Genomic DNA, 15,030 nt, shown 5'->3' on the forward strand with positions numbered 1-15,030 from the left:
CATCTCGCCTGTGATTATGAATCTCTTCCTCCTGCAGCTCGGAGGCCCATTCAGATGCATTCTAGCTTAGCCTCGCTCAGCATTAGTTACATGGATGAGAGAGCAAACTTCAAATCACTCCACTCGAGGGAGAGAGAAAAGAATCCAGCTCATCTTAATGTAAACAATCGGGCCGAGTGGCGAGCCCACCAAGATAGAAGCCACTGTTTCTTTTTTCATTGGAAAAATCTTGTCATCTGATTTTACCTGTAGATGCCCATACAACATAAATTAAAGCATCAATTTTTTTTAAATATTAATTGTATACATACACACACACACACACACACACACACACACACACACACACACACACACACACACACACATATATATATATATACATATATATATATATATGTGTGTGTGTAAAATGACAACACCTTATTTTTCCTCTCCTACTTTTATTTTCCCTCATATCATCCCATGAAGATACAACCTAAAAGGGGATATGTTTGATTTGTTTTTTTTAATCGCCCTGTGGTGAACTACAGATGACCCTCTGAGTCAACTGCATTAGCTTTGGGGTGGTCAGACTCTGTGTGTGTGTATTTGTGTCCTCTTGGAGGGTGTGAGAAGTAAGGGGGAGGGAAGATTTTTCATGCTCTCCATTACAGTTGTTTAGGTTAGAGGTATTAACTCAATGAGTCTAAGTTAGTTTGAAATCATCAGGCTTGTACATACACTTATATGTATATAGTGTAACTGCTAACGCACAACCCAGAGTTAGTCACATTAGAAGATTCCTTACACCTTTTGTTTTTGTGTGTTTTTTTCTTCTTCTTTTAAATAATTGTCATCATTATATCTTATTGGTCGAAAAGGGAAACATGACAGCTCCTGCTAATGGAGTCGCGGCACTCTATTACATTCACACACTCCAGGTTGGACCTGGCAACTTTTTTTTTTTAGATAGCTGAAGAAAATTCATTGCTTTCAGTTTTCAAACAGCGATTTCCTTGACTGAATTCCTCCTCTTTTTTTTCCTTTTCCCATATAGAGCCTGAGACTGATTTATTATAGATTTTCTGTTTTGATTGTTTTGCTGAGAAGCAGGATGGGAAGATGGGGCTTCCAGCTGCTCTGGATGCTTGGGAGTCCTGGGAGTCCTGGCCCGGCTGCCCTCCCGGCTGGCCCAGCCAAGTGGGCATGCGCTGTTATGAGCCGCGGCAGGGGGTTGATGGGGCTGCAGAGGCTGGGCCAGAGAGGCCACAGATGCCTTAAATGACTTGGCATGATGGGATGGCGAAGGGTTAGGAGCACGACTTGCAAGTGAAACAAAACAGTTTTTCAGTGATATGTGAGCGAAAGTCTGAACGTTGTCAGGATCTAGAAAAACAATAGAAAAAAAGAAACAATCATATAAACACAGACAATTTGTCAAAGTCACACGTATTGACTTTTGTTACATTTGTAACTTTGCTTTGTTTCCTCCTTTAATTTAAGCATTTGGATTGTTGTTATTTTATTCTGGGGGACTTTCTTACCTTGTATCTGTGAACCAGGATGATCCCAGTTAATCTTGGCTGACTGTCCCAAACAAAGACAACCCTTTCCTTCCAACCTGCACTTAAAACACTCGTGACACGAGACCGACAGAAGGGCCGCCATTAGATAGTAATTCATGTGGAAGCTGTGGGACCCAAATATCATTATCAAGTAACAGAGCTGCCAGCTTTTTCCTGTGCCACAGCCTGCTTTAATGCACATACTTCCACTTTGAGGAAAAGATAAACGTGTTTTTCATTTCTATAAGTTCAAAAACAGTGAAATATCCCACTAACATTAAATATGGTTGCAGTGTATAAAAGATGAAAAAGAAAAAACACACACACTAAACCAACCAGCTTAAGCAATTTTAGGAGTAATTTATTTTCCTGATCCCTAACATCCTAATCATGGCTTTTTTGATGTGTAACAGTGATCCATCAAGTTTTGCGGTAATCATTTTAAACCACAATCAGTCCCACTTGCTACTATTCAGCTCGTACTGCAGCTTGCACATGTGGTATCAATACATGCTTTGTAAACAGGGCCTTTGTGTGAGTCTACACCAGTGAGGCACCTTGACAATGACCTGCTCCATTAGTTTTATGCTGTGACATAAATGTTTGATGGCTCATACTCACCTGTCAAAAGCATTTTCATCAGATAGAATAGCATAAACAAAATAAAACAAAATAAAACAGTTTGAACAGGTACACGCCAGCGCAGAATACACCATTTCTCACTTTTTTTAATGCTTCTCCAATTAAAAACTCTCCTTCGACAGCGCTCAAGCACGGCAGCTCACACTGTGAAATGCACAAAAAAATGCAGGTGCTGGAGCCCAGGGAGGGAGAGAGCGAGGGAGAGAGAAAAGCCAAACTAGTCCCTTTAACTTTCTAAAGACTTTTCAGCATTTGTTCTGCACACTTACCTACGCAAACTCCAAGGGGCCACAGTGACTGGGGTCCCATTTCAGGCCCAGCGTGGAGCCGGAGAGCTCCTCAGCTGTAAAATGAGAGCGCCGGAGCGCAGTGTGAAAATGGATTAGCCTCGCTGAGATAAGGGGAGCCCTCAGCGAGCCATGCACGCCTTCAATGGGGAAAAAGAACTGCTGTACAAATTGTTTTTGGTACATTAAGTACCTGTTACTTTATTTCACAGATGGAAAACAATAACACAGGCTCTAGGGTTGGAACCACTGTGGAATGTGAGAGGTTTGGCTCACCTAGCGCCCTCGGAGGTGTCCCCGTTTTCTTAATATGCAGAGTGATCTTTGCATGGGACTGCCGACCAAAAGAATTCAGCAGATTGACAAACACAGCATATGATGATAAATGACAAAGTGCCAGGTTGGTCGCCAACAGCCTACTCGGCGAAATAATGCGGAATATCCATGTAAAAAATAAAATAAAATAGACTGAATGTTCCCACTCAGCAAACAGGGCAGGGATTTTTCATTAATAGTCCCGCTGTTGCACCAGGGCCCCCCAAATTAAATGAGTGTGTCAGATCCTGGATGATTTATACATTTGGACTGATCTAACAGCTCTGTGGAACAGCTATGACACCCTGACAAGCCAACAATGGATATGAAAAATGAGCCAATACCACCGCTCTAAATCTGAGACTTTCAAAGCCAAATGCACACGCAGAATCGAAACCTCTAACATACTCAAAGTATAATGAAAATAAAGCAGAAGGGAAAAAAAAAAATCCCCATAAGATTCTCGGCACAATTTTAGCTAAATCATTCAGTGTTTATATAAATGGAGTGATGGAGACAAATTGGTCCGAGTGGAGTGTGGCAGTACTTTGCTTTTCTGATGTCTTTTTGTGGCTGCGTGCAGAGCACATCACTTTACAGCTAAATGAGATATCAGGCCTATTGCTGAGCTTTGACTCTGTAGCAAAATGTCAAATTGAGTTAGCATTAAGTAATATTTGAAAATATTCTCTTTTTTTTATCAATTAAAACAGAAGTAATTTATTTCTTTTTAATAACTTTATTCTAAGAAAACACTGTATGTGCTCTACTGACTGCAGAAAGCAACGCCAACTCCCCGTCAGTGGCAAAAGCTGTGTTCATAATTATTTTGTGTGGAAGGCTAGTGGCCTTCCTAACTTGCTAGATGAAGTGATAAAAACCAACATGATGGACTAAAGCATTTTTGCTTTTCCTAGTATTGTCCTTTTACCCTCTCATTCTCTGTCTGATGAAAAACTGCACTTGGTGTTCCTCAGAGCTCAGCAGATTTAGAGGAAACAATTACCAGTCCGGTGATCTCTGCTTCTCCAGTCCCACCGATAAACACCCAGAGCCCTGAGGTACGGTCGGAAAATGATACAGTTTTAAACGGGTTAAATTTCATTGTCTCCCCCCCCCCCCTCTCTTCTCCTCATTTCTCCCCTCCTTCTCTCCCTTAGAGGTTTTATTTCACAAAAGTGTGAACACATTTTTTTGTTGATGGGGTGAAAAAAGGAGTGAGAAACGATAAAGAATATGAAAAGCCCATCTTCACAGAACATTAGACATCGCAAAACAACCCTAAGCTATGACTGGATATATCAAAACTGACAAGTAAAAGTTGATTGCTGCGTGTCTATTGATTGAGCTATATTTCAGTGGAAGCCTCGTGGTTGTCTTCACAATGAACCAAATCCTGCTACCAAACATTGGCTGCAAAACCCCCTTTATTGACCAGAGAATAGGAAATAGTCAGTATGCTGTAGCTGTTAAATATTATTTGCAGCTATAACATTTTTTATTTCTTTTTTGGGGGGATACAGAGAATTGTTGGCATCGTATGGCATCCACAATTGTCAGAAGTAAACCTTTAAGATTCCATGAAAATTTGTCTTTGGACCCAAAATTGCTGTCCCTCAAAGGCCCCTGCACGTGTTGAGACACGATGTACCCCGTCTTTCGCCCTTTGACAGCTTCGATAGGCTTCAGCGTCTCTGCAATCCTGAATTGAACCCAGTTTTGTTTTGGTCAAGCGAATATATAGATGTATGGATGGATCAGTGGATGAATGGTTTGACAGACTTCTGTCAAACTCCAACAATGTCTAAAAGAGACTCAGTAAGACAGGAAAAATGGGTTTTAGACTATTGCAGGACTCATCAATGTTTCTCTTAATGTGGAAAACCTGGACGGGTGTATGTTAAACCTAACCAAGTCGTGTTGGTGCATAAAGAGCAACTAAAAATAAAAAGTCAAATACAAAAGTAAAGTCAAAATCTAAAAAAAACATCGTACACGGATTCCTTTTGATATCGAAAGAGAAGGGTAATGAGGATGGATTCAACCTGCTGTAGGGGTAAGTGGTTAAGATTATGGAGTGATGCTTTACGGTTGTTGAAATCAAAGGTAAGACAAACAGTTTATTGGAAGGCATGGCAACAACTGGACGATAGGAAGAACAGTGTGCTTAGTTATGACAAGTGTGCAGACATATAAGTGTCTTTATCCCCGACAAGGAAAGGGAAATTGAGGGAAACTGAAATAGAAAAATAGGACAGATGCTCACAGAGAGTGAAAAACTTGAGCTGTAAAGAAGGCCAAGTGTACCAAACAGAGCGCAACCCAGGAGTGATTGAATGATCCCATTCTGGCCTCTTTGTTAGACACTAGGCAGCGATGTATGAAGATTGATACACAAGTGCTCGACTCGGTTTGCTGGATCATCAAACGGATTGATATTATACTCCAGCCAAGGATGAAGACAAAGTAAGTGTTATCATACTCAATACTGGGGCTTGTCAGAGGCGGGAAATCATCTCGTGTCACTGGTTATGGGAGCATTTCACAGACTGTCTTGAGAATTTATCTAGGAGATGTGATGCTCTATGGCAGACTGCAGCTGACGGTGGAAGCCCCGGCTGCACCGTAAAGATCTTCACTAAAGATTGAATTACAGCGTTGCGCTTTAGAATGCATTTATTTCACTGCTATCATGTTTGTCCCCACAGACACTGTAAATCCCCCTTCCTCTTATCAAGTAGCCATTTATTGTTGTCAAATAACATTATTCACGGCTGTATCATTACTTAGATAACGTACGCATTAGAGCAAATGATTTGTTTATCTGCTGTACAAGTTCTACATTACTCCTGAGATTTCTCTAGGCTCCTCATTATTCTGTAGTCCTGGGATCAGTCAGTACAAAGTGAAAATGTGGATGTTTGACGGGTCTATTCGGGCACAACATGTTACTTTTCAGTGCCATTTATGAAATGAATACCTTGTTAGATGTGAAGAATTATAGGCTTATGATTTTGAACCAGTTTGATTCCGTTAAAGTTCGAGGCAATCGAATTCTCTGTTCCTTTGATCGACAGCTTTGATTAGTAATTACGCACGTAGTGTCTTTCAAAGTGTGACATCTTTATTTCCCCTCTTTAGAAGGCAATTCAATCATCTTTTTATAAATCCGACAGACTTAAAAGTCACCATATGTGATTGAGTTAATTTGAGGGCTTTAATTATATTCCACTTACCATTGCCCTTTTACATTTACCAAGCAAGATTTTTTTAATCATTTACATCATTACATTAGATATTGTTAGAGCTGATGTTTCAATCTAAACAACATTCATTCTGTGTAGAAAAAGTCCTTTAACTTAATTGCAGTGATGAAAGAAGCACTACGACTACACATATTGTGTTTTGTGCCATCTTATAAATAATTTTTGTATGGTTTGGAATTTTGTGCTCTATTCTTTTGTTGAATTTGTGTTATCATATCCTGTGGCAGACCTCGTCTTACAGTTGCTTCTCCAGTGAGTCCAAGAACTGTAGCCTAAATGCAACAGTAGTCCCCGTTCTTCTCTACAGCCTTGCAGAACTTACCATGTTGGTGCAGGAACTAGTTCCCCACCTGCTGGACTTTCTGGCCGGTTCAACTAACTCTGCACAAGTTTAAGAGTGCTAAATTCCGGATGAAGATCTATCGTTCTTGTGATTACATAAATACTGAGGAAATCGTGTTATACTAAGGGCTGTTTACATTAATAAGTGAAAAAACAAGTAAAATAAACATCATTTCAGTCATTAAAAACCTCGGTAAAAGCACTAATTTGTAAATGAACGAATGCGTGAGCTGTGCAGAGATGGCACTGATTCCCTGTTTAAGTGTCCAACTCCAGTCTGCACATTAATACCAGAAGCTTCCTGATGCTGTTTTCTTAAGAGCTGGAGACACCAGGCAGTATAACCGTGTGCCTCTGTCTACAGAGAAGTTTTATGCACACTGTAAAGCTGTCATTCATGTTGTTGCATACAGTGCCTTCATCATGTCGCCAGGCTCAGTAAAAGCCATGTATGGGAAAGACTGCAGGCCATGGCACTTATGGATATTTCTCTTTACATACATCATTTTTACATGTAGACACTGGCTGTGAGGCAACCTGTCAAAGAGACTTGCTGCTTTTCATCTTCATATTGAAATTCCAAAGGTCATTGTACTTCTGCTTGTATATATCATTTCTATTGTTATAGGATAAAGTTAAACTGCAGTTAGGCCATCTTTGCACAAAGGCAGACATATGCACTTCATCTAGTAGAAGTGGTTTGCTTTAGCCAAGAGGTACTTTCTATGATTTGGTCCTGTTAAGCCGTTGACGCTGAAGATACAATTATCACTGTTGGAAAAGCAGTGCGTGTGTTTCTATGTGTGCGTGTGTGTGTGTATATGTGTGTTCATTGTATAGAGATGTCTGGTGGTGATGGTGTTCTAGCTATGAGTTAAGGGCTTCATCAAAATAAAAACTTTTCCAGCATCAAAAAGCTACAGCACATGATCCATCTCCCTTTTTAGCTGGTGTCAGGACCAGTTTATGTGACGATGATGTGATGTTTGGGTAGTTCATTCTGATCTAACTCCCTCAGAATGAACTATGATAGTTATGGATTTTGGATTGCTGATGGGCTCAAGCCATTAAAAAAACAACAATATAACAATGTGCTATGAGAACACAGTGACAAATCTGTTGCATTTACCCATGTTCTTTTACAAGGCTCATATTACTTAGGAAGACACAGCTGTAAACAATAAAGATGGTATAGTATTTATTGAGTGTCCAAAATGAGTGGGAAATTTATGCATGCAATTAACACAAACTAAAAGTTCTACGATACAATGCTGTGTAATTTGTAGAACCAAATTAGCTTTGCATGACATGACACCTGTCAGTAATGACAAAAAAATCACATACACCTTCATAATGACAGTTTGCTGCTCACAGCAGATTAAATTATTATGCAAAATAGGTAAGGCAGCAAATGACTGGACAAGAAAATGATTTCAGACAAAGACCAGATGCTTGCAAATAATAATAATGCTGTGCATTATTCCCACTAACGACTGCGCTCTGTCTTAAACTATATCTAAAAGATGGATGTAGCCACTGTGCTTTCACCAGTCATCTTGTCACCTTGTGTTGAAGCCTTTATTTTAGCATTTAGGCTGAATTGATTGCATTTACACAGAAGGCGGTGTGCTATGTTATTAGCTAACCAGCAAGCATGGTTAGCAGGGAGTGCAAAAGCACTGTCTAACATGTTCATAAAAACAATACCAGAGTACCACTAACCAAGAATGGAGACAGTTTAATTACAAATCACATTATTGAAGTTTAAAACAAAAACCCACTGCAAACAAGGTAGCGAGGTCATGCTGAATGTTTAAAAGAAGCTGAGATAACGCCTAGCGGGCAGCTAGCTAGCTAGCAGCCTCACTGGCTCTTAATTATTATTATTTACTTACTTTAAAACTATCTGTTTATTTTATTGTGTCCTCTTCTACCTTTTATTTTATATTACGGCATTTAATATTCTCCTTTACTTTATTATTTTTTTAATAGCAACTTAGGAATGGCAGAGCAAAACTTTTTCAGACTAAACTAAACTTCAGTGCTTGGATTTGTCTTTTAAGGATGTAAAAGTCTACACCTTAGAACCATATACTGGAAAATTATATATAGGAACTGATCAGGGCTTTGGATAATCCTTCTGAGATGTTTAGAGAATCACTGGTTTCTGCGACAAATGCTGTAATCTTCTCCTACTGCACTTTTGTGCTGCAAATGAACAGAATCGTCAAAACACAATGCTGTTATGATCATAAATCTACAGTACTGTCCAATTAAACGTATCGTTTAAACAGTGTCAGTGTGTTGTGTTTGTGATAGGCTGTGTAATAGTGTAATAACTCCGTCCCCTGTAAGCTGGCCAGGGAGGCTGTGTGTAAATGAGACGGTTCTGCTACATTAGCTTCATAACACCATAATCCCTTCTCCATAAACCATTGCATGCGCTGCAACATTTCTGATTTATGGGGGGTAGAGAATCAATGGGAAAAAATTAATGCTCGCGAAACGTCCCAGGGACAATACTGAGCAGATTTTAATTGTGATTTCATTCAGGCGGCTGTTAGCGAGATGATGAATGGGAGCTAACCTTCCACTCTGCCGAGCACTGGAAAGAGTCTTTAATATGACAATTAAGTGTCTGTCTTTTAGATTTTATTGTATCTTCCTCTCTCTATCTTGTGAGCTACTCTGTCCTCCCTCCTGCTTTTCTTCTTTCTTCCCACCCACTCTCCTTTAGCCGCTTCCTATCTTTCTCCCTCTTGACATCGCTTCATCTGTACAGTGCAGCTTTTGCACAGATTAAATTGAGACTCCAGTTTTCTCCATCTCAGAGCACTTACTTATGTTTTATGACACGCACTAAATCAATTTTATGTTGTTATTGATTTTTTTCCCACTCCTCCTATTACCCTCTTGCTTAAATCGACACAAACCATTTTGCCTTTTGCTCCCAGATTCTTCCCACTCTTGTTCTGTGGTGACCTTATGTGTACTCGCAAGACATCTGAGGGTGGAAAACTGTGTCCCTCTGTGGAAAGAAAGCAGTGCATTTATTGATACTGATATAAAACAAAAGGATATAACTAGAACTTTGCTTGCATTTAAGAATTTAAACACATAACCGCCCCCTTTTGTTCTCCAGTGTAGCATTACTGAAAATAGCGGTAAAGCATGCAGCAGACTTTGTTGCATTACCCCACTACACTAACAGGATGGAGGCTTTTGTAGTTTTAGTGGATGGCAAATCAACTCAGTTGTTTTAATTGGTTTTTCAAGTAAAAGACAGCATGGTTTATAGGGATTTTTAATTTCACCTTCATCATTACGAGTGACAATGCCTCTGGCACAATGCAAGCAGTCTCTTCCAACTTTGTATTTATTCACAAGTGCCCCTGCAAACTGAGCCAAAAAGACTGAAGGCCAACTTTTTCAGTAATTGAGTGAAAATGTAACCAAATAGAAATTAACAAATAGAGTAAAAACAGAAGTGAATACAATCAGCAGGCAACAATAATAACAAAGAAAAAATGAAATGGAAAATAATGAAAAGTAAATAGAGAGATATGTTTTAGCAGCAACAGCTCCATTTAGGCTTTATTTTTTTCTGTTTTCTTATGTGGTGATTTAGAAGGACCAACTGGTGCTGGAGCAGGGGTTAAATGCAGGAGGAGCTAGCTTGGTCTCAATCAATTTGTCCCTGTCTTTTGGCAGGTGCCCAGGCTTTGCTGTGTCCCAGTCCACCAGTGTTGGCTCCATCAGGGCTCCCAGAAAAGGCCTAAGAAGCAGCATCAATGTGACCATTTAGAGTGCGATCTGTGCAGATGCAGTAGGAAGGTCAGGCCATTGTGTGGCCCCCCTCCCTAGCGCCTTTCACTTCACCCTCCAGAACGCCGTCCACATCAAAGTTGTTATTGAGACCCCTCAATCGGAAATCCTGGTTTGGCAGGGAAGCAAGGTCTTTAAGAAAAGAATGACGGCCTTGACATAACATGGGCAACTAAATCAACGCACCAGCAGCCAAAAAGAAAGATTAATACTCATAGGCCTCTTTACACCTGTGCCCAAATATCTCTCATATTTAGTCTAGGTTTGGTTTACACCTGATCTTTACAAGTTTTCAAAATGTAAAAAATAAAACTCTAATTTTCTCTTAAAAGACATGAGAATTCCAAAAAAAAAAATTGGGGAACATACTGTCCTATGTTCAGCTATAAATTCATTTATGGATTATTTTAAAATGAGTATGATGTGCAGATTTATTTTTTAACACTTACAGTCTATTTAAGATCTTACCATGTGCCTCTTTTTATAAGTTGGTTGGTAATTTTATTACACATAGATTCCTAATATTGTTTTTGTTCTGAATAAGGGGCCCGGTGGCGCCAGTGTCCGGCAGCCTCGCCTCTGTCAGTGCGCCCCAGGGTGGCTGTGGCTACAATGTAGCTTGCCATCACCAGTGTGTGAATGGGTGGATGACTGGATATGTAAAGCGCTTTGGGGTCCTTAGGGACTAGTAAAGCGCTATATAAATACAGGCCATTTACCATATTTACCAATAAAGTAGTTGACAAGAGAAAATGACATAAATAAAATTTTGCTGCTATACTTTGCCATTATACTTGGTTGCTATGGTTTACATACAACATAATCTAGCTAACATGCAGGAAAGTTTGTATATTGTTAAAAACTTAAATCTGTGTAGCTCTGTAAAACTAATAGAGTTGTCTATCTTAAAGGGGCGAAATGTAGCTATTTTCATATTAATGCTAGCTAACATTAAATTAACGCTAACTACCTGCCAGCTGACATTAGTTCACCAAACCTTGACTGAACTCAGGGCTCATTTGACACTTAATGTAATGCTGTAATTAGTTGTGGAAACATAGCTTCATCATATCTTTCACTTTGCAACCTCAGATGAATAAACACTTTATGGGGACATATTTGTTGTAATCTACTTGTAAGTAGTTACATGACACCAGCTCTGATGCAAGCTGAACAGATTCATCAAGATGTTTTGATTTTGTTATGTGTGATTACTGCAGATTTTTTTTTAATCAGTCTTTATTTTGAGATGTTTGAACACTCTTGGGTCCCCCTGCTGGTGTGTGTGTGTGTGTGTGTGTGTGTGTGTGTGTGTGTGTGCGTGTGTGCGTGCGTGCGTGCGTGCGTGCGTGCGTGCGTGCGTGCGTGCGTGCGTGCGTGCGTGCGGAGGGTAGGGGCAGATGCCTAGTCCACTTTCTAGGCTGGCTCTGTGTTATCATGTCATGAGTTGGGAGTAAAGCCAACCTCTTTATACAGATTCCTGTTATCACTGAAAAACAAACAAACAAAACAGTTCACTGGAGTTGCATTGCAAGATAATGTCACTAAGTAGGATAACATTTCAGTCTCTATTGACTTAAAAAAAAACCTCACGCATATTATATTCTTATATAAACTTATGTATTCTTTATTGTCAGTTTAGTAATGTTTTTTGCCACTTAGTAAATGCTGACAAATATGTAAGAAGATTACATTTTCAACTGAACTCACAAGGAACTTTTACAAAATTGATGGCATCCCTTTTTTCCTCCCCATAATTGAACATTACATCATTTCAGAGCCTTAAAACGATGAAGAATGAGACAGAGGTGAGAAAATGGAGACGACTGACTGAGAAGAAGGCAACTGACAGAAAGTTCTTTCTTCTTTCTGACTCTTCTTCTGTTTCGGCTCATGTGCAAAATCGAATTATGATGTGGACTGATGTGCACCAGCTGCCCCCTCTCCTGGGTGCTGTCCGTCACCTCGCCGGTCACCGCTGACAGCACTATGATGGATTAGGAATTGTCATCCAGGACGCTTGTCACTTGTTTACAAGTTGGCCATCCCTCATCTCTCAACACAGGCCTTATAATCTGGCCAACACTTCTCCAACACCCCCACCTCACACACACACACTTACACACACTGCCAGGTGCGGTATACAAGACAACACCATACATAACAACAGCTTTTTTTTCTCCTCTTCCCCCAAACCTTTCTCTCGCTCTCTCTCACTCCTGCATCTCTGGGCTGAACACAGTCAACACATTTAATGCATTAATATATGTGTTGTGTTCACCAATCTCCCAGGGACTGGGGCGATGTCTTCTCCTGTCAACCCCTACCCCCGAGAACTGACTGGGTTTTATACAAACATCCCACTGGGAGAGGGAGGGGAGGCTCAGCTCTAACCTGCATTTTGTTTTTTGAACAATTGAGCCTTTAAAACCGTTAAAACCCAAATTTACGAACAATATGCTTTCTTTCTGTAAAACCTATTTTGCTGCTGTGACGGTGAATACAAACCTGACTGTTCTGTAACCTCTTGCTTGTAGTGGTCATGCGATCATGCACGTAAAACAGCTTTCGTAAAATATAGATCTTTTAAAACATGTATTATGACATTGTCATTTACTTCATAACCAGTAACTGACAGATTCATTTTAAAAAATATATATTTTACTGTGACATGTGTCATTTTACAACTTTTTCCTCCTCCAAGCTCTTTTTCTGGAACAAAGCTGAAAACTTGTTTCCACAATTTTGGAAAAAAAAACAACCCCAAAACCTCGCATGTCAAATTCAAGACCATTTACCAGAAGCTTTCAGACTCAATGGTGTCAAGCCCGTGTCTCAGCAATGTCGAAGAAGGAAGCCCCGCAGAGCAGACTTTGATCTCTCTCCGCAGCATCTCTCAGCCTCCGATCTGCTGTGAGAATGTGTGAGTTTATGCTCCCTCTGCAGGCATAGTCCAAACTGGATGACGAGCTAACCAGCCTGCCTCTCCGCTTTGGACTCGGCCCTGCCAGCTGTGATCTTGCAGAGAGGATGAGTGGATGCCATCTACCCGGCACTACTGAGGCCATCCCTGTGCTCCCAGTGTGGCCCTTGAGAGAGGCCATAATCTTTTCCTATCTGCCTAATGGTTCCCTCTGTGGATTCTGAAATGGCAGGCCTGGGAGTGGGGGCCGCATGCTGAATCCTACCATGAGCATATTGTCATTAAATTAAAAATTTCCTAACACTCCCTTGCTTGTGGCATAACCGCCGCCGTGAGAGCGATCATAATTGGCTCTGAAAACATGCGTAATTGCCTTCAGCTGGCGTTCTTTTACAGTTGACATTGTTGAGGCAGCAGCGGGGCGATTGGTGAAGTGAATATGCAGCTTGTTTCGCAATGGCACTCGTAATTGAAATATGGTACGTGAGAGCGGAAGATTACATTAAAGCTCCTAGATAATCACTTGACAAGGGAGTCGTTGGATCGACAATCTGCTGCGGTGTTTCGGGGGAACCGGCCAGAGCGAACAGGCCAAGGAAGGGAGGGAGAAGGGAGGCAGAGTGGGGCAAAAGGCGGAAAAAGAAGAAGAAGAAAAACGTCTCTTGGCTTGCTCGCTTATTCAGAGCAGTCCTGGATTGCCGGCCTGGCATTCCTGGGCTCTTTCTATCACCACATTTATCCCACTCCCTCTCTTATTCTTCCTGAGACACACAGCCCTCCGCTGCTTCGAGTATACCACTTCCCCTTTAAGAGCTAACAGATGGCTGCCCATTGCAGTTGCATTTTATCCTCATTTTAATTTATATTTTCATTGCCTTTTATTTTGTAGTGGCGAAATGATACCTTTAATCAACGGCGGGACACACGACTGCCTGCAGTCAGCTGAAAACAGACTGAATAAACAGTTACTGTATTAATATTTTTTTACTTAACCAGTAAGTGTTTAATTGAAACACTCTATGATATAAGTGCAATATTAATGATTTCTCTTAAAGGTCCTTGTGCCCCTTTTTTTTTGTCTACAGTCCTTTCACTTCCTCAGCCTAATAGACAGCAGAAAGGGAAGTGTTATTTCACAAATATTTCAAAACCCCAGACTGCCAGTATGGGCACATTACTTGTTAACTGATGCACAAAAGAAAAGACACAAAGGGATGGTCACATTTATCCTCCTTTTTTTTCTGCAGACTATCTGTTCTTGCTGCTGAAGTAAAAAGAAAAAAAAAGAAAAAAAATTGCAGGTGCCTCCTCTCTTTAATCTACTTCTCCTTTCACCATTATCTTATATTTGGGTATAAACACACAGACTGTGCAACCCGATAATATGCAATTAAAAACAAAGATCATTAAAAAGTTATTGGTGTCTGCCTAATTACTATAACTTTACCCCCCTTATAATGAGCGTGCATGGGTATTGATTCGAAGCAAATCTCCCTTTCCTCCTGGAAAAAAGCAGGTAGTTACTTTGTGTTAAATCATTAATATAGTAATGATTTTTCCAGAACACTCTCAATTAAGACCAGAGCAGAAAATGACCCAGGGGAGTTGAAGCTCACGCTCTTAAAAGTGTGATGTTCCAAATATATCGTTGCTTCTCTCACCGGAGAATATGGATAGAGGTGAGGGGTGTTTCTGAATAATTTAAAGCAGGAGCTTGTTGATTAGATTGTGCATAAATGTGTTTCTATGTTTTGGGACTGTAACTTTAATGTAAAACCGTACGTGCTAATATGCTGCACCGAACAAGCATTTTGTAAATAGTCAGTGATGTAGTGGTACGGCTCAACCTCCAGGAGGGGACAGAGAAACCATCTGACAGGATG

General features: G+C 40.4%; 1 long non-coding RNA gene across 2 annotated transcripts in view; it reads right to left on the bottom strand.

Annotated features, from left to right (window-relative positions):
• Positions 1-7,401: 7,401 nt before the first annotated feature.
• The window catches only part of LOC308405723, a 64,466-nt gene continuing 56,837 nt past the window's right edge, over positions 7,402-15,030 (bottom strand). For both annotated transcript variants that reach the window (XR_013973387.1, XR_013973388.1), the window contains exon 5: positions 7,402-9,427. This is a non-coding gene — a long non-coding RNA (uncharacterized lncRNA). The remainder of the gene's footprint in view (positions 9,428-15,030) is intronic.

Source organism: Rhamphochromis sp. 'chilingali' (genome assembly GCF_963969265.1).
Source record: "Rhamphochromis sp. 'chilingali' genome assembly, chromosome: 11".
Lineage (NCBI taxonomy): Eukaryota > Metazoa > Chordata > Actinopteri > Cichliformes > Cichlidae > Rhamphochromis > Rhamphochromis sp. 'chilingali'.